This window comes from Rhipicephalus sanguineus, chromosome 2, assembly GCF_013339695.2.
Source record: "Rhipicephalus sanguineus isolate Rsan-2018 chromosome 2, BIME_Rsan_1.4, whole genome shotgun sequence".
In the NCBI taxonomy this organism is placed as follows: domain Eukaryota; kingdom Metazoa; phylum Arthropoda; class Arachnida; order Ixodida; family Ixodidae; genus Rhipicephalus; species Rhipicephalus sanguineus.
This window is the reverse complement of record NC_051177.1, coordinates 17391477-17415431: the sequence shown is the minus strand read 5'-3', so window position 1 is coordinate 17415431 and position 23955 is coordinate 17391477.

The window sequence follows — 23955 nt, the reverse complement described above, 5'->3', positions numbered from 1 at the left end:
TCATCCTGTGTGGTGTGATACTAACATTTTGTTTTATCATAAAGACAAGATAACTCGGGAAATAGTTGAAGCTTTCCACATTAGAAGGTGTGCTGATAAATGCGTAAGCAACCCATCGATTGTACTAACTGACAAGGAGTTCACCTTTTTGAGTAGCACTTGACTTTTAAAATCTGCTGCACGATGTAGTTACTTCTGCAATATTACTGTCATGATGTATTTTTTCTTATGTTTCCTTATGTTTTGCTTGTTTGTTTGTTTGATTCTTTTTACGCACATGCGCTCTTGAGCTACCCTGGGTTATATATTTCGTGTACTTCCTTCAATAAACTTAGTTGTGAGTTCGCGCCCGTTTGTCTTCTCGCCTTTCGTTTCCGTCTTTTGTGCGCGCGCCGAAATGTTTCCAAGAATGTCCACAACAAATACTTTCTCTGCTTCATTTTTCCCTCGATTGGTTGCTTGGTTGGTTGTTTTTAGAGGAATGGCACTACCCACCACGGGGGATCGGCCACGGACAGCGCCAGATTGGAACGTCCTTCCTCACCATGTTCTAGCTACAAATGGTCACCATATGTTCATTGTTTACCTTTCCTCTGTTTTGCCAAATTAATTGACCTTTCTGCGTGATTTCCTCATCTAAAGCGAGTATTTGCTTGTGCAGTGTATCTACCTTCTTTCAAATGTTCCATTATTTATTACGTTGAAGTATCCGTTGCATATGATGTGCCCCACCCCACCCCTGATAAATGGGCCTTTAAGAAAATAAACTGAAACGACCTCATCTTTATGAGAAAATAAACTGAACCGACCACGGGTCCGGTGTGCCACCCCCTGACTACGCCACTGGCTTCCCCGCACTGGAACCTTGTTCAGATTGATTGGGAATAAGCTCGCGTCAGAGAAGCTGGAACGTTCTTTTCGTATTCTTTGGTAGTCGGTGTCCTTTAAATGCGAAGCATTTCTTAGAGAACCTTAGGCACTTTGGCTGTTTCTATCTATCTATCTATCTATCTATCTATCTATCTATCTATCTATCTATCTATCTATCTATCTATCTATCTATCTATCTATCTATCTATCTATCTATCTATCTATCTATCTATCTATCTATCTAGCCGCCTACCTCTGGGCGCTCTCCTGGTCGTCTCCATAACTTGTAATATACAAAAATTGGCATAGCAGGGGATCAGTGTATGACGAGCACGATTCACTGGTCATGACATGAATAACGCAAAATACCTGTTCTGGAAGTCATGAAACCCTTTCTCTCAGTCACGTGTGGCACATACCCGTAAACCAAGGGTTAATGTTATGCGGGTATGTGCCACAGGTGATACAGAGTCTCAACCAACACAGTAACCGCGAACACACGCATTGGCACGCAAGGAAAGTAATAATAATAATAATTGTTGGGGTTTCATGTCCCAAAACCACGATATGATTATCAGAGACGCCGTAGCGAGGAGCTCCGGAAATTTTGACCATTGGGTATTTTTTAACGTTTACCGAGGTCGCACAGAACACGAGCATCTAGCATTTTGCCTCCATCGAAATGTGACCGCCGCGGCTGGGATCGAACCTGCGCCCTTCGGTTCAGCAGCCGAGCACCTTAACCGCTACACCACCGCGGCGGACGCAAGGAAAGTGAGGAAACTGAAGACAGAACACCCCTGGAAGGCGCTCAAATACCATCCACTCGTCCACGTGGTCCGCAACGTGGACCACGTGGATTACGCAGAAACCTGTGTCAATGCTTCCTACAATAAATCTGCTGAGAGAACCAGGCCTCGCATATTTACCGGTGACTTCAACATTGATTTATCAAGACCCAACAACGCTTGGTCCTTATACTGCGTGAAAGACGGATTGGATGTGGACAGGGCATCAGAAGACCTCGCTGCCACGTCCACGACAGGAGGCATCTAAGATCATTTCATCGTAAGAGGCATCCAGGATTACCACCAGCTGCACTATACTTCGCACGTAGACTTCTCATCGCCGCGATCACGAACGAATCCGATTAACAAGTCCGGTCCAGCTGCTGGTGCTCACTGATTACTGTGATGATGGCCTTGTTCAAGAACTTTCAAGAACTCCTTATACACATGCACACGGATTCGTGAAACGTGTGTGCGTTCTCCGTCATAACGGACAAGTATAAGCAGAACACTGTAACTGTGACTGTAACGTACGTGCAGTGCGCCTGCGCGTGTCACTCGGCTGTGTATATATATCTAGGGAAACTTTCCTGAATGAAGCTTAGCTGCGAGTAACGCCTGTCCTGTGCATCTTTGTTCCTTCTTTGTCCTGTTCGGATGATCGCTATCCAGTATTGAAGAATATAAGCACTACATATCAGCTTACCGCGTGTGGTGTTGGTAACACCCATGTTACTGTTGCCTTGTTACGCAACTGTAAACCACTGGTTATGTAATACATATGCGACTCTTCAACATATGAGTGTGCGTATACCACTTCCATATTTCTCTAGCGTCATTCCATAACGTTTTGCTCAATGTGAAACATTTTGCCACAGTCACCATCCCGCACATGCTTCGCATAGCATCGATTCCCACGGTACGTGGTATCTGCCGAATTTTCTTTTATTTTAAGGCGAAAGCGTTAGGGGTGTGCGAATACTCGAAAATTTTGAATAAAGAATCGAATAGCATTCTTTTCGATTCGATACTCGAATCGCACTTCTTGTAACATTTCTTGTTTTAATTCTCGAATTACCTAGATGCATGCAGCTCAAGCTTATCGGGACTATCGACAGTATACTGATCACAGGATAAAGGTGTTTTTCCTTAAAACTCTAGTGTCGCCGAAGCGACAGAGTCATCAATCCACTATCTTCATCATGATGATGTTGACTCATGAATATCGTTTAATATTTGCATATAATTTTATTCAAAAGGTGTTGACAAAGTGCCACCTTGAATACTGTAGTCACTGCAATATTTCAACGTGCAGTTATAAAGTATTTCTTAGGCTCTAGTAACATGCTGTGTACGAGCTTGCCTCAGTTTATATAACTGTAGTATTTTTTGTCTGTTAAAAGAGATCGTTACGTTCCTTTGTTAAAGCTTGTGAATATTTCTTTCAAATAAAATGTTGTGCAATTCTTGGGCTGTTTCTGAAATGGTCACATTACCGTTCTAGGGCTGCTTTGAAAATGGTTGCCTTACTATTAGAAAGCTATTCGAATGGCATTCGATTCGTATTCGATTCGGTCCTAAAATTCACTATTCGCACACCTCTACCTTAGATGCCTTATAAAACGCGAAAATTGACACGTCAGCGCCAACACGAGTGATGTGAAAAAAAATCATCATACGTTATGTGACGTCATCATTACGTCACGTCACGTTATGACGTCATCACATGACATCGTCGCTTCACGGATGCAATGCAAAACCACGTTAGGTGAAGAAAGCTTTCGGGAAGGGTCAATACGTCGACTGAGAAGACGGCTTTCGCCTCCGAGTCGTCTTAGTCGAATGCCTAAGAGACCCTGTGAGTGTTTCTATCACCGAGGGATCATGTTCGCACCTTGTGTAAAGCTCGTCCCTAATCACTGGGTCGAGGTCGGCCCTTGCGTACCAGCTGATGGGAAGCGTGGACAGGGACTCCTCGCTGAAGTAGAAAAAGCCCTGGCCAACGAGTCGACGACAGTAGCGTCCCACTTGGTCGTCGAGCGTCAGCTTCTCTTGCAAGATCACCGCTTTTTGCTTCAGCACTTGCCGCATGTTTCTCTCTACAAACAGGTGCTCAGGATGTATTTCACCACCTGTGCGAGTGATCTGGCTGTAGAGGGCGCGGTATGACTCCAGGTCCGAGTACTGCGGCCAACAAAGAAAATTCACTGATAACGTGCTCTATGCCACGTCACTCAGGAATAAGCGTTAGTGGGCTTCTGACTGACATACTATTGATGAACACAAACGAGAGCGAAATGACGAAAATTAAAGTCAAAACGAGCAAGAAGGACAACCGCCCACCTTCAGCTGCTTTATTTTGAACTCTCGCAACTGTCTTTACACGGGGGCGAGGCAAATGAGAGTGAGCCAACCCACACGCGCAATAATGGTTCCATCTATTATCTGCGAGGCATGCGTGTAGCACTGAGACATCTCTCATTTACAGAAGTGACACGGAGGCAAGAGGATAAGTGTACTTTAATGGTCTCATACACTGGGTTGAGCAGGGTTGCGTGACATGGCGGACGCTCCACAAGTTGGACAGCGTGGTGTCATGAGGTTTCCGCCGGAAAGGTGCTGGTGCCTTTTTAACGGCGGGGCTGTTTAAGCTCGGAGAAGCCCCGTTAGCCGCGAACAGAAATTATAATCGTGATGAACCTGCACTCGCTCTCTTCCACCTCCTCTTTATCTTCTGCTTCACTCCAGAACACGTGCGCCGATTTGTTCGGCGTGGGATGCAATATCTCTGATGGGCGAGGTAACGAGTAAAGAGAGAAAGAGAGAAATTATTGGCGAAAAAAATTCTTGACGAGGCGGGATTCGAACCCGCATACCCAGGATCCGAAGGCGAGCATTGTAACCACTCGGCTATCCAGGCACGCTAGCAGAGCATAGTATATATACTTGCATAGTATCGTAGAGCAAAGAGGGTAGGAAAGAGAAGTGAGGGTGAGAAGGAAAAATAAGGAGGGAGAGCGTAAATCATAACATAGCTGTGTATAGTACACTCTAAGGCAAAAAGGTGTTAAAAGGGCGCGTGGTTCGTCCCTTTGGGGACTAATGGGGCTGCCACAACCAATAATCCCTTTGAATAACGGCACCGGGTCTAACATTTCGTCCTTATGCAGCTAACTGTTAGTCCCCATAGATCACCTTAATGAACTAATATTTAGTCCTCATACTTACACATTACCGGGCAACTGTTAGGCCCCAGAGTTGTACCTCGCCGGACGAACGGTCGGTCCACTCGAATACTCCAATCGGATGAAATTTTAGATGCGAAGCAGCTTTTGCTCGGGGCTGTGTCCGTCCCTTGGCGACCGTCCGTTTTCTACCACCTAGCATAGCCATCTTTAACATATTGGAAGCGCTCGCGCCAAGGAGAAGTCTTCTTCCTCTTGTTCTTCGACCGCCTTGATGATCATACGTGCAGAGCACTTTAGCGGCCCGGGTTGCCGTATGCTGTCCTAGCTTGGCGTAACACAGACAAAACCATGTGTGCTGGCACGCGCTAGTGCGTTCGGGCCTGTGTAAGGGGCTGGGTAAGACGCTGTGGCCTCTCCCTCTTACACTATCTCAGCAATCACGCGATGGCGTCGGGCAACGAGATTCTGCAGACGCGCGATGAACCCGCGTGGCGTGCTCCAACAAGTGTTCGGGACGAGTAACAGCAACAGCAACTACAGCGATTTCATGGTGTGCTCCACTTGCAAGGACGCGTTAACATCGGGCAAGGTGCCCGTGTTGAACGGAACATTAAGTCGACCCATGCGCTGCTTCGCATCCCCACATGGTTCGCTTTAGTGGGAGATGGTGTAATTTTTATCCCTATTTCAAATGATTCGTTAATAATGAGGGATGCTTGTCTGCAGTTAATCTCCGCAAGGCTTAATAATTTTTTCGCGTGTTTTTTTCCGCGGTGAGCAACAAATGGCGCGGAAAAGAACACGCGCAAAAATATTTAGTCATGCGTGTATCACTGCTTTCGCAGTCAAGGCGACAGCGAAAGACAAAAGTGAGACAATGAAACGTCTTATTTGTCTCTATATAATGAAGTTTCTGCTTTCTTTCATTGAATTCACTGTAATATGTCCAATACAGGTCCAGTCGCGTTGTCATAGCTCGTACAGTCCTTTTAGGGGCGAAGCAACTTAGGGTCTTGGCGTGTCGGCGTGCATATCGTCTGCTGTCGGGACGGCCCACTTGCTTGAGTGCAAGAGAGGGCGCCACCGCCTCAGCGCACGCCCTATGGTGAGAGAGAGCGAACGGCGCGCGTTGACTATGGAAGCGCTCTTTCTGCGATGAACGCTGAACTATCAGCTCTCAAGGAACGGGAACGCGCCTTCGCCCGCGAGAGACAACGCCGACGCAGGCAGCGTCTGCTAGCGAGTTTCTTGCAATAAAACGGAAAGGCGGGCTAGTTGGTTTGGTTGCATAATGATAGTCTGCGCTGGTCCTTGTGAACTTTTCGCCTGTGTCTTTGTGTTGCGTGCGCAATATTATCATTATGCGAGTTTCTTGATTGAAAAAACCGACTGCTCGCGCCGTACAACCGCATAGGCACTGAATCTTGACCTGCGGTGTAGTGCCGGTGGGAGATTTCTCTTGTGCGTAGTTGAACAATAAGGATTCGCAGCGTGCACGTTAACTGGGTCTGTGTGTCTAATCTCTCTTCTGTCTCTCATTGCCCATTAGCAGCGATTTTGCTGTGGGAAACACCGGCGCACACAGCATGCTTCACCGCTCCACAGGTTTCACGTTAGTGGAGCTGAAACACCCTTCCCTACATGCTTCGCTCCTCCCCATATTTTTTAGATGTGAAGCATCTTATAGCGGAGTTCAATCCGGTGGTGGTGGTGTGCGGCGTGACCACTCTAACTGCGCATGCGGAAGCCTTCTCCACACATCTAATCTCCCTCTCCACACCCCCTCTCCCCTTTCCCCTCCCCTTTCCTCCCCCTCTCTCCCCCCTTCTCCTCTCCACCTCTGAAACGCGGGCTCTACCAACGCCACCTAGACAAACTTCGTCAAGGCCGGGAAGCTAAACTCCATTTGTCGCGTGACGTCAGAGGTAGTGGGCTGACTTTTTTCAGTGGGCCGCTCTTGCTCGGCGGACGCTAGCACCCATGCATCATGCGACGCTGGTTGCGTTGTGCGCTGTGCTTGGTGGCGGATCATCGCCTACGCCCGCGTTCGGCGGCGCGTTCGCATCGGCGTTTTGGTCACTTCAGCATTACTAGTTTTCGAAGCTGGACGTGTATCGAATCTCTCACGCGCTGGCTGCCATCCGATGCCGAGTTAAGTTGAAAGCAGTGCGAGAAACGCTAATGCTGCGTTGCTTTGAGTGCCGTCGGTTCCTTCGAAGCTGTGATGTGTGCTGCTTGTGTTTGTGCGCGTGTTGGTCGTTGAGTGACTAGGCTGTGATGCCAGGGAAGTGTTGTGTTCTACATTGTTGTGGCAACTACGACTCGAGGCCCAAGGCACACGTATTTGGATTCCCAACCGATGAAGACACGCGGAAGGCATGGATACGTGTTAACCCAATGGATAATTTCAGCCCGACAAAGCATTCAAAGGTAAATACACACCTTCTCTTTTGATTTTCGTGTATTCCCTTTCATGTAGTATGATGGTATTACGTTTCGTTTTTGTCACGTGCTTGCGTTTCGCAGTATGTTAGGGTGAACTGCAGAAACGCGAATGGTAAAGTTGTCACTCTCTTGTCACTTGCAGGTGTACGAAAAGCACTTCAGTCCGGACGATATTCTACGAGAAGTTTGCAATAAACAAGGCACAAAAGCGGAACGAGATGTGTATGCTTATTTATGTACTTTGAAGCATGCGTTGTTTTTCATTATTAGAAGATTTGGCACGCAAATAACGGGGGTTCCAATCGAATATAAAAGTCGCCACATGTCACGCACTGTGGGAGTTGATGTAATGCGTAGCAGTCAGCAAGGATCTGCATATATCGCATTATTTGTCTGTGAGGCAAATGAAGGCCCTCATGTCATAACAACGGGTTCACTATTGAATGTTTGTCGTGCATTCATACATGTACATTTCGTTAAATACCATGCTGAACTTACATTCTCGTGTATGCAATACATGGCTGCTCATTTATATTCGTCACGCACTTATTTCACGTCCTACCGATTTTGGTATAAATCCGGTTAGCGAAACAGCCGGAAGTTTACTTTGACAATGTCATATATATATAATTCACGCCTTAATTGACAAACATGTCATGATTTGCATGCTCAGACCTGTCACTTACGCTCCTCATACAGCGACGTCACGGCATGCCAGTTTTGATGCACATCTTGCTAGCCAAACGGTTGCGAGCCCACCATGAGCGTGGCATGCAAGTCATGCCGCACGTGGCATGAATGTCATGATTTTTACGTTACAACCTGTCATTTATGTTCGTCATACAACCATGTAACGCTATGCCAATTTTAGTATACATACATTTATTGAAACGGCAGCGAGCGCTCCAAGAGTGTGTCATGTAAATCAAGCCTTACATGACATGCATGTCATAATTTACATGTTACAGCCTATGAGTCCTCTTTGTCATACACTCCTGTTCCGCGATACCAATTTCGGTGTATATTAAATGAACTAAACGGCCGCTAAAGCACGCATACCGTAGCTCACGCTGGTCGAGCGTCAGCCCACTAGTGACACGTCACTCGAACAGCTTCCAGGCCTTGACGAAGTTTGTCTAGGTGGCGTTGGCTCTACATGCCGAAACGCTGCTTCGCATTGCCTCATGGTCCCCTTTAGCGGGAGATGGTGTGATTTCTTTAGTTTTGCGTGCACTGGCATAGTCACTCAAAAGAAAATGCTTACTGCGAACGACATTGTGTTTAATCGCGAGGTTTTCCCGGAAAATGTTTTTCTGCTACTTCGCGCATAGTTCCTCATCAGTAGAGAGTCGGTGAAATTACACGCCGGCAGTCTTTCCAGTCCGCGAATTGCTAAATGGTACACAAAAATATACCATGTGCGCGTTGTGCGAACGCTGCACCAAAACACCAAGCATGCACAAAAGTCAATTTGCAAAAGCAGGCAAGCACGAAAACGAAAAAGAACTTGGACCATCTCCCCGAAGGGAACCCTGATAGGATGCGAAGCAGCAGCGGTGCGCACGGCGTTGACCCGGTTGAAACGGGCGTCGACGCGGGTGTAGCGTTTACGCGAGTAAACGTTTGTTTGAAACGCAAAGACACGGGAGGCGGGTTGGGTTTCGTGTAAGTTTCATTAAAGCGTTTGGCAAGACTTCGTAGTCGTTGTTTTTTCAGAGTCGAGACACGGGCGCTGGACCGGAGCAGGCGCGCGTTTCGCCTTGACTACCACGGGTGAAGCGAGAGAGAAGTGACACGTTCAGAGGCGTTGCGAGCGGGCGGAGCAGCCGGCAGCTGCGGGCGCTACGGCGAGCATGCTGCGGGTGAGGGAGAGAGTGACGTCAGCGCGCACCTGCGAGGGAAGCGTGCGAGGGGAGCATGACGTCAACGCAAAGCTGTGGCGTGACCTACTTGGCAACGCTCCAACACCTACGGCGAGGGGAACGCGTTGCAGCGCATGCGTACGGATGCTCGTAACGTACGGCGTTACACACGTGAGTCAAAGAGCTGCTTCGCATCTAAAATACTTCAGCGAAGCTGACTGCGACACGTATGTAGTACAAGTGCAGTACGGCAGCAAGCTACTTTCGCGAAATACGCGAAAGGTTTCTTTTCTTTTTTTTTTCGATCGTCAGATGGAGGCAACCACTGATCAAATTCGCGAAACCTGGAGAGGCTATCAATCGCTTCCGATATTGTGAAACGCTGGATCGACTGCGTGTCGCACTCAAGAACAAATGCCGTGACAAATTAACGAATCGGTCATCTTGCTCCACGATAATGCCCGTCGCTGATGCACTTAACACAAAACTGGCAAGTGGAAAACACTGCAACACCCGCCATACAGCCAAGAGCTGTCGCCTTGCGACTTCCACATTTTCGGGAAATTGAAAAAGCCGCCCAAGGGAGCCCGAATTCGTGTCGGACGATGATGTGAAAGAATCAGTTACAGACGTTTTGAAGCAGCAACCAAAGGAGTTTTATGAGACGGGAACCATGCGACTCGTTAGTCAATGGCACAAATGTCTAAATGCTCATGGATATTAGTTTTAAACAAAATGCCCCGTTTGTCATATATTCACATTGTCTCACACTCATTTGACTCGCCCTCGTACATTTATCGACAAACGGAAACTTCACTATAGCTAATAAAGTGCAAAAGTGTCAGTCATGCCGTCCTCCCCCTTCCGAACTGACCTTGAACGGTTCTATAATTTCGTTCGCGACTTCACTTGTACTTTGTTAGAGAAAAGCACACAGACGAATAGCAACGTAATAGTCCTAGGTGCTTTTTTATACACGTCTATTGTGTACGTCTCACGCTCGATAATCTTTATCATCGCCACCAGTCATACTCATTACTTCTATGATATTGAACAACATTGCACGTTAATGAACGTTAACCAGCACTATACTGTGGAAGGACATTGATCACAGTAGAATATTTGAGAGATCGGCCTGAATCAAAGCTCTGACCCATCGTCAGAGGAGCACATAGATAGAAAGGGCTGTCAATTATGGGAATGAAAGGGGTTATTTGAAGGAATTATTTATCCACCCCTGCTTAATTTGGCAAAAAACAATTCCGAAAGTGTTATAACCAGTACCACTACTGACGGCCACGGCGGTGGTCACGTGGTACGCAGGCGTCACATGCCACGTGAGCTTTTTGATGGGTGGCTATACCTGAAGGCGTCAAAGTACACTCTTAAAAAAAAGGGTGTCTGTACTGACTACCTTTGGGTGGTAATCGCCTCGCTACACATATGATGACCTTTTGGGGTGTCAAACGACTCCCTTCGTTCTTCAGACCAACGACTCCCTTCTTCACAATTTGGGGTGTCAAACGACTCCCTTCGTTCTTCAGACCAACGACTCCCTTCTTCACAAGCAGAGAGTCTACGTTACTCCCAACGCAGGAGTCTACATGACTACCTTTTATTTCCCGCTAGTACCTCTAGGTAGTCAGGGTGACCCCTTTGCCATGGTAACGCTGACCCCCACTGGAGCGTTCCTTTGACTCCGTTGTCCTTAAGGACAGTGGTGTACATGACTCCCCTGGCAAGAGTCAGTGTGACCACTTCGTGGTACTCAATGAGACACTCTGCAACAAATAATGCGTTTATTTTTCTTCTTGGTCGATATTGATGAAACTTGCCGAGTTTAGGTTTACTTATGTGGCGATTTCAAATATGCAATTATCTGGAAGAAAACGCAGTTTTTACACATAAAAATTTCATGTGTCTTGATGAGCAAGCCTTTCCAAACTTGGAGTTACAAAGTAAATCGACATATCGCTATAGTTAGGGGACAAAAACTGTATGCAATAGTTTTAAAGGAGTTTACTGCGCTGTTCTGGCAAAGGAGTTTACTGCGCTGTTCTGGCATAATGTTCATGAACCCACTAGCCCACATACGAACTCGCGTTTTAAACCCATTTGAGTTAAAAGTTACGTAATATTGAACTCTCGTGAGCGAATCACCAGCTAGACATACACTTACTGGTCAATGTTCAGCATATGACTATTGTTAAATGGGTTTAGGACATGCATTCTGGTTATGTTGCATACAGTTCCCATTTCATATTATTGTGATATGCTTACTTTGTAACTCGTGCAGGCCTAACATGGCACATGAAATGTTTGATATACTTAACACGACATATAATAGTAGAAAAATATTTGCATTTTCAAAATCAGGGTACAAATACACATAAACTAACAAGTTTTATAGAGATTGATCAAGAATTTCAAAAGAACTTCAAATCAGAGCGAACACCATTAGGGTTTTTATCTGACAATCGATGAAAGTTGGTGCCGCTACCTCTTGTTACTCAACAAGGCACTTCCACCGGGTTTACTCAAACAGGAACACTGTGGTGGATGCATGACAGCCGCAACAAGTTTTTGTAGCAACTTTACAGTGCTGCATTCGATTCCTCTGGGGGAAATAAAATACTACTCGAAGTTGATATAGATGAGTCTCAGAACAATTTCCGCTCGCGTAAAACAACAAAAATGTTGATTCTAGAAGAAAGTAAGCCATGCAACACGGAAACAGAAGAGATGCGGACAGCTCAAACGCTAGCGTTTGGTTTGTCTGTGTCTTCTCTTTCACGTCTGCATGCCTTCATCCTATAAACAAACTGAAATTTCTGCGATTCGTTAAAATTATTCTTTGAATCGGTTTTAAACACTTCATGCCATTTCATACATGTTCACGTTGTAATGACAACCTACTGTTTTGTCAGTAAGCACCTAAACTATAGGCACAACATCCTGCGAATAATGCGTAGTCCTTAGCCACGTCACCACAATTGTTAAGCATTTTATATATATATATATATATCTGTGTGTGTGTGTGTGTTTGGCATTTTTGAGCGCGCAAAAGAACAGGGACGAAAAACGACGCGGACACAGCGCTGACTTCCAACATATGCTTTATTTTCTACAGTGGTACATATATATATATAGACAACAAAAAGCAACGCACGCAGGTGCATTGTACAGGAAGGCTTCATGTAAAACCACAAATAAGTATGCATGATAAGCAATCAAACAACCTGATACCGGATTTTTTTCTTCTTTAAGAGATCAAGCGGTCATTCCTGACTACCACTATCGTCTAGTCACCCTGTGGGCCTTGCTTAGAAAGTCTAGTTCTTTTTGGATAGGTCAATTGAAGGTGCACTAATGCACATGTCTCCAAAACTTGCAATCTTCGCCGCTTCAATTATCTCGCGTGTTGTTTGTGCCTGGCTCCTTCCTGTCGCAGTGCACTGCGAATACATGTGATCGCACCCACACTTCCTGCAGTGGAAAGCCACATGTCCCACACCTCCAGTTCGCACGTTATTTGCGTGCTCACGCAGCCTGTCATTGGCACACCGTCCCGTCTGCCCTATGTATTTCTTGCCACAGGACAGCAGTAACTCATAAACGATGTTGTTCTCACATTTAACAAAGCTTTCTTTGTGCTTTTTTTGGCACCTGGGTTTTTCAGAACCACTGTAGGAGGCCTTGCACAGATTATAAAGCTTGTTTGGTGCTGAAAGGACGACTCTTACGTTGGCGTTGTTTCCTATCTTTTTCAGCCTATGTGAGACATCGTGAAGGTACGGTATGACGGCGCATTTCCGCTTGACAGGCTCCGTTTCTGGTGAAGCCTGCTCCTCACCCTCGCGAGCATGTTTGACAGTCTTGAGAAGACCCTCCGCCACAGATGTGACGACATACTGAGGAAACCCCGCCTTTTTCAGGCAGTCAGCTTGCGCCTGGAAACTACACGAACACTTGTGAGGACATGAGCGGCGAAGCGCATTCATTAGGGTTAATTTTGCAATACCCCTTTTAACTAGCTTGGAGTGGCCCGAAGAAAACGGCAGAAGCGGCTTATTGGCCCTAGGCTCGTACGACCAGCAGACCTGGTCTCGCTCGAAGAACATTCGTAAGTCAAGAAAACGCAAGGCGTTGTTTTGCGGCATTTCATGCGTGACTGCGAGCGGTTGCAGGAGACACGTGAACAGATCAAGTACGTTTGAAGAATCATTGCCAAATTCGCCTGGACTTGATTCTAGAAAGACAACGTAGTCGTCTACATATCTAAACACCTTCTTTACATTTGTGCCTGTTAGCTCTGTTTCTAGTTTCTAGTAACAGGCACAAATGTAAAGAAGGTGTTTAGATATGTAGACGACTACGTTGTCTTTCTAGAATCAAGTCCAGGCGAATTTGGCAATGATTCTTCAAACGTACTTGATCTGTTCACGCGTTTCCTGCAAACCGCTCGCAGTCACGCATGAAATGCCGCAAAACAACGCTGTAAATAACGAGGACCCGTGGTCGTAGATCAGGAACACGTCTTTACTGCATGAAGGCTAGCTCCGAATCCTACTTCGTTCTCCTCTTCGTTTCCTCCCTGTCCCTACCCCAAGACTATGCCCCACTATTCTATTTTCAACATCCTCCGAGGGGGAGGGCACGAACGTTATACAAGTCACTTTGCTGCTTTCAATGTATACAACTTTTGTATCGGATGCTTCACCACGTGGGCCGTTGCCACACGAACAGAACAGCCTCTGACTATCTCGTCTGTGATGTGATCACGTCACTTGGACAGCTGTTCTTGCACAGTCTAAATGATGCGCGCTTGCATCTCCGGCGTTTCCATCTGGGTGTGGCATTGCTGGCGCAATCCGCACTCAGGTTCTCCTGCAGGCGGTTTACTGCAGCGTTTTGGAGTCTTCTCCACGAAGTGCCTGGATACCTGCAGCGACGTTTCTTGCTGCGGCCCGAACCCTGCGAAATCTCGAATTTCACGAAGGTTCCCGAGATCGACGCTTGTCCTTCGGATGAGTTTACCTCATCAGTGGCGAGTCCCTTTGCCTGGTTCTCCCGCTGCTCTGTAGGAATATCCTCGTGGAGAAGCTGCCATAGTAGGTTCGCGTGGTGGCGGTATTGCTTCGACTTCGTTTTCGGGACCCTCCACTGCTCTTCCCGAGGCAGAAGCAGCGCTTTCTCTTCCTTGTGTACGCGCTCCTCCCTTTGCTCAGTCACAACCTCCTCCAGTTCCTCTAAGCAGTCCACTTCCTCCAAGTCCTCATGTTCAGGCTGTGCGTCCAACGACGTGGATACCACAGGAAGCACCGCCTGAACATGAGGACTTGGAGGAAGTGGACTGCTTAGACTGCTTTTCAACAAACGCCTTGCGTTTTCTTGACTTACGAATGTTCTTTGAGCGAGACCAGGTCTGCTGGTCGTACGAGCCTAGGGCCAATAAGCCGCTTCTGCCGTTTTCTTCGGGCCACTCCAAGCTAGTTAAAAGGGGTATTGCAAAATTAACCCTAATGAATGCGCTTCGCCGCTCATGTCCTCACAAGTGTTCGTGTAGTTTCCAGGCGCAAGCTGACTGCCTGAAAAAGGCGGGGTTTCCTCAATATGTCGTCACATCTGTGGCGGAGGGTCTTCTCAAGACTGTCAAACATGCTCGCGAGGGTGAGGAGCAGGCTTCACCAGAAACGGAGCCTGTCAAGCAGAAATGCGCCGTCATACCGTACCTTCACGATGTCTCACATAGGCTGAAAAAGATAGGAAACAACGCCAACGTAAGAGTCGTCCTTTCAGCACCAAACAAGCTTTATAATCTGTGCAAGGCCTCCTACAATGGTTCTGAAAAACCCAGGTGCCAAAAAAAGCACAAAGAAAGCTTTGTTAAATGTGAGAACAACATCGTTTATGAGTTACTGCTGTCCTGTGGCAAGAAATACATAGGGCAGACGGGACGGTGTGCCAATGACAGGCTGCGTGAGCACGCAAATAACGTGCGAACTGGAGGTGTGGGACATTTGGCTTTCCACTGCAGGAAGTGTGGGTGCGATCCCATGTATTCGCAGTGCACTGCGACAGGAAGGAGCCAGGCACAAACAACACGTGAGATAATTGAAGCGGCGAAGATTGCAAGTTTGGGAGGACATGTGCATTAGTGCACCTTCAATTGACCTATCCAAAAAGAACTAGACTTTCTAAGCAAGGCCCACGGGGTGACTAGACGATAGTGGTAGTCAGGAATGACCGCTTGATCTCTTAAAGAAGAAAAAAATCCGATATCAGGTTGTTTGATTGCTTATCATGCATACTTATTTGTGGTTTTACATGAAGCCTTCCTGTACAATGCGCCTGCGTGCGTTGCTTTTTGTCGTCTATATATATATGTACCACTGCAGAAAATAAAGCATATGTTCGAAGTCAGCGCTGTGTCTGCGTCGTTTTTCGTCCCTGTTCTTTTGCGCGCTCAAAAAGTCAAACATGAATTACCAACTTGCCGATGCCTACGCTCTCTCAATATGTGTGTGTGTGTGTGTGTGTGTGTGTGTGTGTGTGTGTGTCATTCCATGCCAAGTGTCCCAGACGTGGCGCTCGCACATCAAAGATTTTGCTGATAAAATTTGTGCCTTTTTCCTGTGCCACATGGAGTATTGTGGCAAAACACTTTTGGTCGAAAAAAATTTTGACAATCATAGCACCCCCTCGAAATTCGCTTCTATTTATTAAACTGTACTTAATAGAAAAATGTGTATAAAATCTATTTTTGTGTGTTGAGCTACGAAACCGCGCTTGCGCTATCACAGAGGTTCTGTTTAGTTGTCCCATTCATTATTTCTGATTTTTGTTGTGTTTCACTACCAGCTACGTAGCTTCAAAACTACAAAAATCTTCAATGTTCGTGAATTTTTCTTGAGCTATTTGCAACTCACCCTAACCAATATTAATCATAGCCCGATTTCCAGGAAAGTGTATTTTAGTACAGAAATGTTTAGGGGTAAAATAGACTTCAAATCTTTCCGAAAAAATTGTGATATTTGAGAAAATGTACGATTTGTCACATGTTTGACCGTATTTTTCATACTGATGCGGTCAAAGTAAAAATCCTCGTCATGTGGCGTTTGATAAAGACTTCATCGTTAAGTAATGAAGAAAGTCTAATCAAATCATTTTTTTTGTTTTAAGGAAGAAAATTTTTGAATTTGGCCCTCCGATCGCGCAGTGCATTTCATTTTGCTGCCACTTCGCCGCAAAGCACGTGGTCGCCCTTACAGCTGACACTCGTCACAGGCAGCGGCCAGATGCGAGATGTATGTCAGCGGCTCGTGAGTGGTCGAAAGTCTTGTCGCGCTGTCAGGGCGACGAGTAATGAATTTGCGTTACAATGAGCATTTGCTAGGCGGGCCCAATGGGAAATATGGACGCCCGAGAGCAGCATGTGGAGTCGTTGGCACAATGTCCTAGAGGGACGTCTGCACAACTAGCATACACATACTGAAAGAAATAATGCACACTGTACACACTTCTTTCTCAGGGTATACATGTTGTACAGACGGCCTCTAGCACAATGTGCCAACGACGCCATAGGCTGCTCTCGGGCGTCCATACTTCCCATTGGGCCCGCCAAGCAAGCTCACATTGTAACGCGAATTCATTACTCGTCGCCCTGACATCAACGTGACAAGACTTTCGACCACTCACGAGCCACTGACATACATCTCGCATCTGGCCGTGCCTGTGACGAGTATCAGCTGCAAGGCTACCACGTGCTTTGCGGCGAAGTGGCAACAAAATGAAATGCACTGCGCGTCGGAGGGCCAAATTCAAAAATTATTTTCTTCCTTAAAAGAAAAAAATGATTTGATAAGACTTTTTTCATTACTTAACGATGAAGTCTTTTATCAAACGCCGCATGACGAGGATTTTTACTTTGACCGCATCAGTATGAAAAATATGGTCAAACATGCAACAAATCGTACATGGGTACGCATTTGGGCTGGTTGGTTCATGATACGGGTGAGAAACAGCGCTAAAAAGACGGGACAAGAAAGGACACGAGACCACGGCGCTGACTAACAACCAAATGTGCTTTATTTCTTCAGTCAGCATAAATATACTTCACCACTAACGTAATGAAAATACAGAAAACTCAGCCTGCGCAGAGGGCAGTAAGGCGATCAACGAGACATGAATTCTATCTCCTTCGGAAGGAGGGAAACCGAGGGGAAGCTTACACACGTTAGTGGTGAAGTATATTTATGCTGACTGAAGGAATAAAGCACATTTGGTTGTTAGTCAGCGCCGTGGTCTCGTGTCCTTTCTTGTCCCGTCTTTTTAGCGCTGTTTCTCACCCGTAAATTGTACATTTTCTCTAATTTCACAATTTTTTTTCGGAAAGATCTGAAGTCTATTTTACCCCTAAACATTTCTGTACTAAAATACACTTTCCTGGAAATCAGGCTATTATTAATATTGATTAGGGTGAGTTCCAGATAGCTCAAGAAAAATTCACGAACTTTGAAGATTTTTGTAGTTTTTGAAGCTACGTAGCTGGTAGTGAAACACAAAAATTCGGAAATAATGAATGGGACAACTAAACAGAACCTCTGCGATAGCGCAAGCGCAGTTTAGAAGCTCAACAGACAAAAGTAGATTTTATACACATTTTTCTATTAGGTACAGTTTAATAAATAGAAGCGAAATTCGAGGGGGGTGCCAGGACCGTCAAAAATTTTTTCGAGCAAGAATGTTTTGCCACAATACTCCATGTGGCACAGGAAAAAGGCACAAATTTTATCAGCGAAAGCTGCGATGTGCGAGCGCCACGTCTGGGACACTTGGCATGGAATGACCCTTAAATATAAGAGCTACAGAAAGATCACAAAGGTCCTGATACTGTAGGAAGGCATTTGACACACGACGTACGTTTTAGCACTATGCTAATGCTAAAACGTACGTCGTGTGTCAAGTACCTTATATATATAAGGTATGATATATATAAATATATATATTTAGCGGTGGTATGGAGAGTTCTGTACAGAACTGAAATACAGAAACACCGTCCAGAAATACAGCGAGACACATTACTGTCAGAATGAGTGAGATATGAAAAGCAATAGTTTCCCTAACATCGTTCATTACTGTCAAATGCGGCAATATACTAGACCTGGCATAAACATTAGCATAGCCAGCAGTCAGTTTTTATGAATAGGAATCAATGGCCAGCCATCAAGCACTTCTTTGCGACATCCATTACATAATTTATGTGGCATACAGCGCAAAACATGCAACATGTGTAGTTCTCATGTAGTACAGGATTCTCATGTAGTCATCTGAGATACAGGACCCCAATAGGTGACACAGCTTGCGTGCATGAGCTTGGCAGTGTCGTGTTCCCAGACCATGTCAGGGTCAGGTGGCATTCTGGCGAAAAGGACAGCAGGTTGCACTGATTCGAGACCACTCACGGCCAGACCTTAAGCGTGGCTATTCCGAATTCTTGGACACGTCTTGACTACCTCGAGACACGAAGTTTCCAAGGAGGCTTCCTGGTCAAATGCAGCTGTAGAGCTTCAATGTGCAGTCTTGAAGCAACCTGAAATAGTCAAGTGCACAAAAATAAACACATGATGACAGACAGATCGATCACTTTTTAATCTGACAAGGGCAGCGCTCACACACCAGATTCCATGAAGTGTCATGGCAATGAACAAAACCAGGGATACTCATTAACTTTGCTGTACTTTGAGGGTCTGTTACTCCCTTAGCCAGCTGCAACTGTTTCCGCTGCATGACCTCCGTACAATTAGAAGGATGTTTTTTTAGAGAACGCATATTTATTATCAAAATTGTATAATAGTCATGCTCAAGATGTTTTCGCGCACACACTCTATGTCAAGAAGGAAATAGTTTGCTGCAACTAAAATGGCAATGAAGAGATTAATTAACAAAAACTCATTAATTAACTTTTAATTCCTGACCTGGAGGTAGTTGTTTATATTAGAAAGTTGTATCGCGTGCCAATTTATGGCATACACATTTTTTTTAATCGCGAAAGTTACACGTAATTCGTGATATTCATCCTTGAATTTCAAGGACGAAATCGAAACTGATAGTGCCTGACGTGCAGGAAACGTCGCTTCTCTGTTACGTAAGCTCGGAGCTACACGTGAAAAGAAGGTGATGATAGTTTAATGAAGGTGGGCCGAAGCAGAATGTGATCAGGAAATCTGCAAGCATTCAGAAATACACAAGTAAACAGCTTATTATTTGGGTGCGATGTGTGGTACTTATCTGTAAACATAGAAAGAAAAGGTTGATATTACTGCCGTTTCGGATGCGCGCATCTCGAAAGAAACAAATGAGCACCAAACGCCACATGCAAAGGTAAGGCGATCCGCTGACGCAAGTTAGATGACTTGCCAGTTTTCACGAAAAGGTACGACCACGACGCGCCTTCATTCAAATTTCGTCACTCCCTTGTCGCGGGCAGCTCCGGTCTGACGTAACAGAAAAACCGCGTTTTCTGTGTGCCGGACACGATCAGTTTTGATTTAGCCCTTAAAATTTCACAATAAATATCTCGAGTTACGTAAAACTTTCATGATTTCTGAAAAATGGGTATACCATAAAGCGGCACGCACTACAAATTTCTAATATAAACAACTGCCCTCAAGTCAATAAATAAAAATTAGTTAACGGGTTTTTGTTAATTAGTCCCGTCAACGCATTTTTTGTTGCGGCAGAATATTTCCGCCTCGAACTAGAGTACTACTGGAGCGTGACTGTCGTAGAGTTTTTTTATAAAGATATGTACTGTCTGAAAAAAATCACCCTGTATAGCATGGCAGCAGTATTTTAATAATAATAATAATTGTTGGGGTTTGACGTCCCAAAACCACGATAAGATTATGAGAGACGCCGTAGTGGAGGGCTTCGGAAGTTTCGACCACTGGAGTTCTTTAACGTGCACCTAAATCTAAGCACACGGGTCTAAACCATTTCGCCTCCATCGAAAATGCGGCCGCGGCGGCCAGGATTCGATCCCGCGACCTGCGGGTCAGCAGTAGAGCACCATAACCACTAGACTAGCAGTATTTTAACGAAGACCTGTAGGTCGCGGGATCGAGTCCCGGCCTCGGCGGCTGCATTTTCGTTGGAGGCGAAAATGTTTGAGGCCCGTGTACTTAGATTTAGCTGCACGTTAAAGAACCCCAGGGTAGTCGAAATTTCCAGAGCCCTCTACTACGGCGTCTCTCAATCATATCGTGGTTTTGGGATGTTAAACGCCAAATGTTATTATTAGTTTAACGAAGAAAACGGCAAAATGTGTATACAGCTACACGAAATATGGCGAATGTACGACAAGACTAGGCTTGCCTTCACTGCCTTCTTTCTGTCGCATCATTGTGAGCGTGCCCTTCTAGTGCCTGGCTTCAGAACAGCTGCACGAAGGTGCAGCTATTCTAAAGGCCTAATGTGCCATTTTTTTCTTCAGATCTATATCAACAGGCAAAGGCCTCGTTTTTCCGTTTGTCTGGAAGGACAACCCACCAGCCAGCGTTGACCAGTATAGAGGGTTGGGAGCAAAACTCGGGCAAACTGTGCAGCACAAACATCACCTGAAACCTCAAACAATCAAGGTGATGAGAAGCGGTCAAACAAAAAGGAACAGTGCTGAAGTGACTTATATACATATTAAAAACAACAGCTGATTATGGCACGAAATTGGGACAATTAAGGTGCATTGTAAAAGAATGTCAAATGAGGTACCCTGCTGTAAAAAGTGCTAAATATTCATTGCAGACTATGGCGAATAGAATTCAAATAGGATACAGCGAGTGTTTCGAGGTATAATGACGAAGCAATAATTGCTAGAGATTTATGAGCGAAAAGCACAATGCGATTAAGCGGTGCTACATAGTGGGAGATCACGGATTAATTTCAACTACTGGAGTTCTTCAACGTGCACAAATCAGAGGGCATGGGAGTTTCTGTATCTCGCCCCCTTCTAAATGCAGCTGCCGGGGTCAGGAATAGAACCCGCGTCCTTGGGCTTCGCAGCGTAACGCTTCCAAGTCCATTTTAAGGGATTTTTGTCCACTGCCCACAACATCACTGTAGACTGTATCTTTGTGTTGAAAATAATAACGAACTGAACCACGGCTGGTATAACAAAGGCATCCAATATCCACGAAACACAGCGTTTGAGCAGTATGTTTACTGCCATTATTACTAGCCGGGTTGTGTTTACTATTAGGTACTAGCACCACACCACATTAGACAAAGCAAGTATCACAGGAGGATGAGGTTATGCTCGTATGCAGTTTGTGGAAAAAAAAAAAAAACTACAACTTTGAAGTGAACTCACATTTACCTTTGTTGCATGATATTTTTTAGCATCATAAGATCAAGTCACCACTGTTTCAATTAAATGAAACTGTGCTGCAAAAGCTATTGCATCAAAGTTTTATAGCAGTTACGCACGCACGCACGCACGCACACACACACACACACACACACACACACACACACACACACACACACACACACACACACACACACACACACACACACACACACACACACAAACAAGCAAACACGGCGAGAAGTTCGAATATGCAGCGAATAAATACGTATTAAACGTGTTTCAACGTCTGGGTAGCAAAGGAAAGAAACACTAAATTCTAGAGTTTCACGAGCCAAAATCATGATCTGGATATCAGGCATGTTCGGGCCGGGTGCATTAGATTGATTTTGATCAGCTGATCTTACTTACCCTTCAAATATATATCGGTGCAACGTTGCTCTACGTGTCACCACACTCGACTTGCAGCCGAGATTTCAACTCGCAATTTCATGTTTTTCTGGCATGTATGGAATAAGGAAGGCTGTTGCTAGGGTTACGTCCAGACGTAACTGTAGTCACCGCTATCGTTACGTCCAGACTAAAGTCCCTAGATTTTTCCCTGTTGAAGAGCAGGGAAAATCTAGGGACTCTGGGGTGCAATCGCGGAACGATGCTATTTCCGATTCCAATGCCATATTCTATGCTATTCTTATCATCCACCACTCGCGGCTGGCTGATCGCGTTGATAACGCGGACGGACCGTCGTTCTGGCCACTGGCCAAGCGCGAAAAGCACGAAAAACATTCGAATAAAGAATCGTTCCGCGATAGCACCCCTAGTCATGTGGCTGATGTGGCTTTCCACAAACGTGAGTACATTATTTTCCTGTTGCTCAGTGAAGGCCCTCTGCGCCCTTCGGGCGCGGCAACCTAATCGTGGCTTCGCCCTCGCTTCGCGAGTGCGGCCATTTCGCTAACGCTCAATGGCCGGTTGGCAGGGTCACGGTCACGCGCTACTGGCCGCTGTCGCGGCCACGCGCTGTTTAGCCCGCGCAGCCTGCCCCTTCGGGGCAGGCGGAGGCGTACTGTACGTAACCCAAGAGCCGCGTCGCGCTTCTCTGGCAACAAACTTCAGCAACACCCGAGACAAAAAAAAGGAAAAAAAAAAAGCACCAGCAGCGAGGTTCGAACCAACGTCCTCGCAGTTCCGAGCACGACACGCTAGCCACTGCGCCACTGAGGCCAATCGGTTCGGTAGGTCTAACGGGCTGTATTTATATTGCCACGCTGGACGTAACTTTTAAGACTCGTTATTCTTACGTCCAGACGTAACTGCAACGGCTCGTACCGTTACGTCTAGACGTAACGCTAGACACTCCCAATAAGGAAACACGATATTGGCGCGCACCACTCCGTTTTACCCGCTACTGGATAGTCCAGTGCGGTTTTCGTCGTTGCCAAGCCATTGAAACACGATAGCAAAATCCGTGCAACTGGAACATCAGAAAGACAAGTGGCAAAGCTACGTGTGAAGCGAATAAAAGAGTTGTAGGCAGAAGCCGGCAGAACTCACCTGAAATCTATAACGACCGTAGGAGCGTCGTCCACAGGCTTCGTCTGTCGGTGCCACTGGGATCCGTCATGCGCTGCCATCTTGCTCAGGCAAGTTCACGACGAAACGAAGCTTACTGCAGGGACTTCTCCGTCCGGAGGCTGCTTTTCCCAAACACTGAGTGACACTGCTTCAGCCAGTCACGGCAAGCGTGAGCCGACGACACGATACTACGCCACGAATGCATAGCCCGAAGAAAGTCACGCAAAACAATCACTTGCAATCACGCCTGACGACACAGATTATTCTGGCGGACTAAAGAACGACCACAACGAGACGGATCACGAACAATGCCGTCTCACTAGTCTCACCGTCTCACGACGCCAGGCCAAAATGGCTGTCTCGTATTGATGGCTTCGGCTTTGGATTAAAGTAGCCTCCACTCCACGAGCGCCTACATGGTTTCGGTTTTGTTTTGGTGCTATAGAACACGCATGCATGCATAGTTAAAGCTCTATGGAATAATATCGGGGTGGAGGAGGCGAGGCGTGCCCTGTGTGTGTGTCTGTAAGGGCTGTACGGTGGGAGGGGGCGCAGGTGAACGTCCATCCCCTGCTCTAGGGGCTAGGGAGAGTGCGGTGAGGCCGTGTGTGCGTGCCTAGTGCTCAACGTTTGCTGAGCGATTTGGTGGCCCGCGCGGATTATCGTGAAGATATAGTTTAGCTGTGGCGGGCAGAAATGATGACCACGCGAGCTATAATTCTGGTAGTATTGTCGCTCTTTAGGAGACGCGGTAAAGCGTCGCCTTGATAACCGGTCTGCGCGGTTATCATGCCAGCTTTGCGGCACATGTTTTTACGGCCGTCGAGTTAGATGTGTTCCCGATCGCCAGTGCGTTCAACACC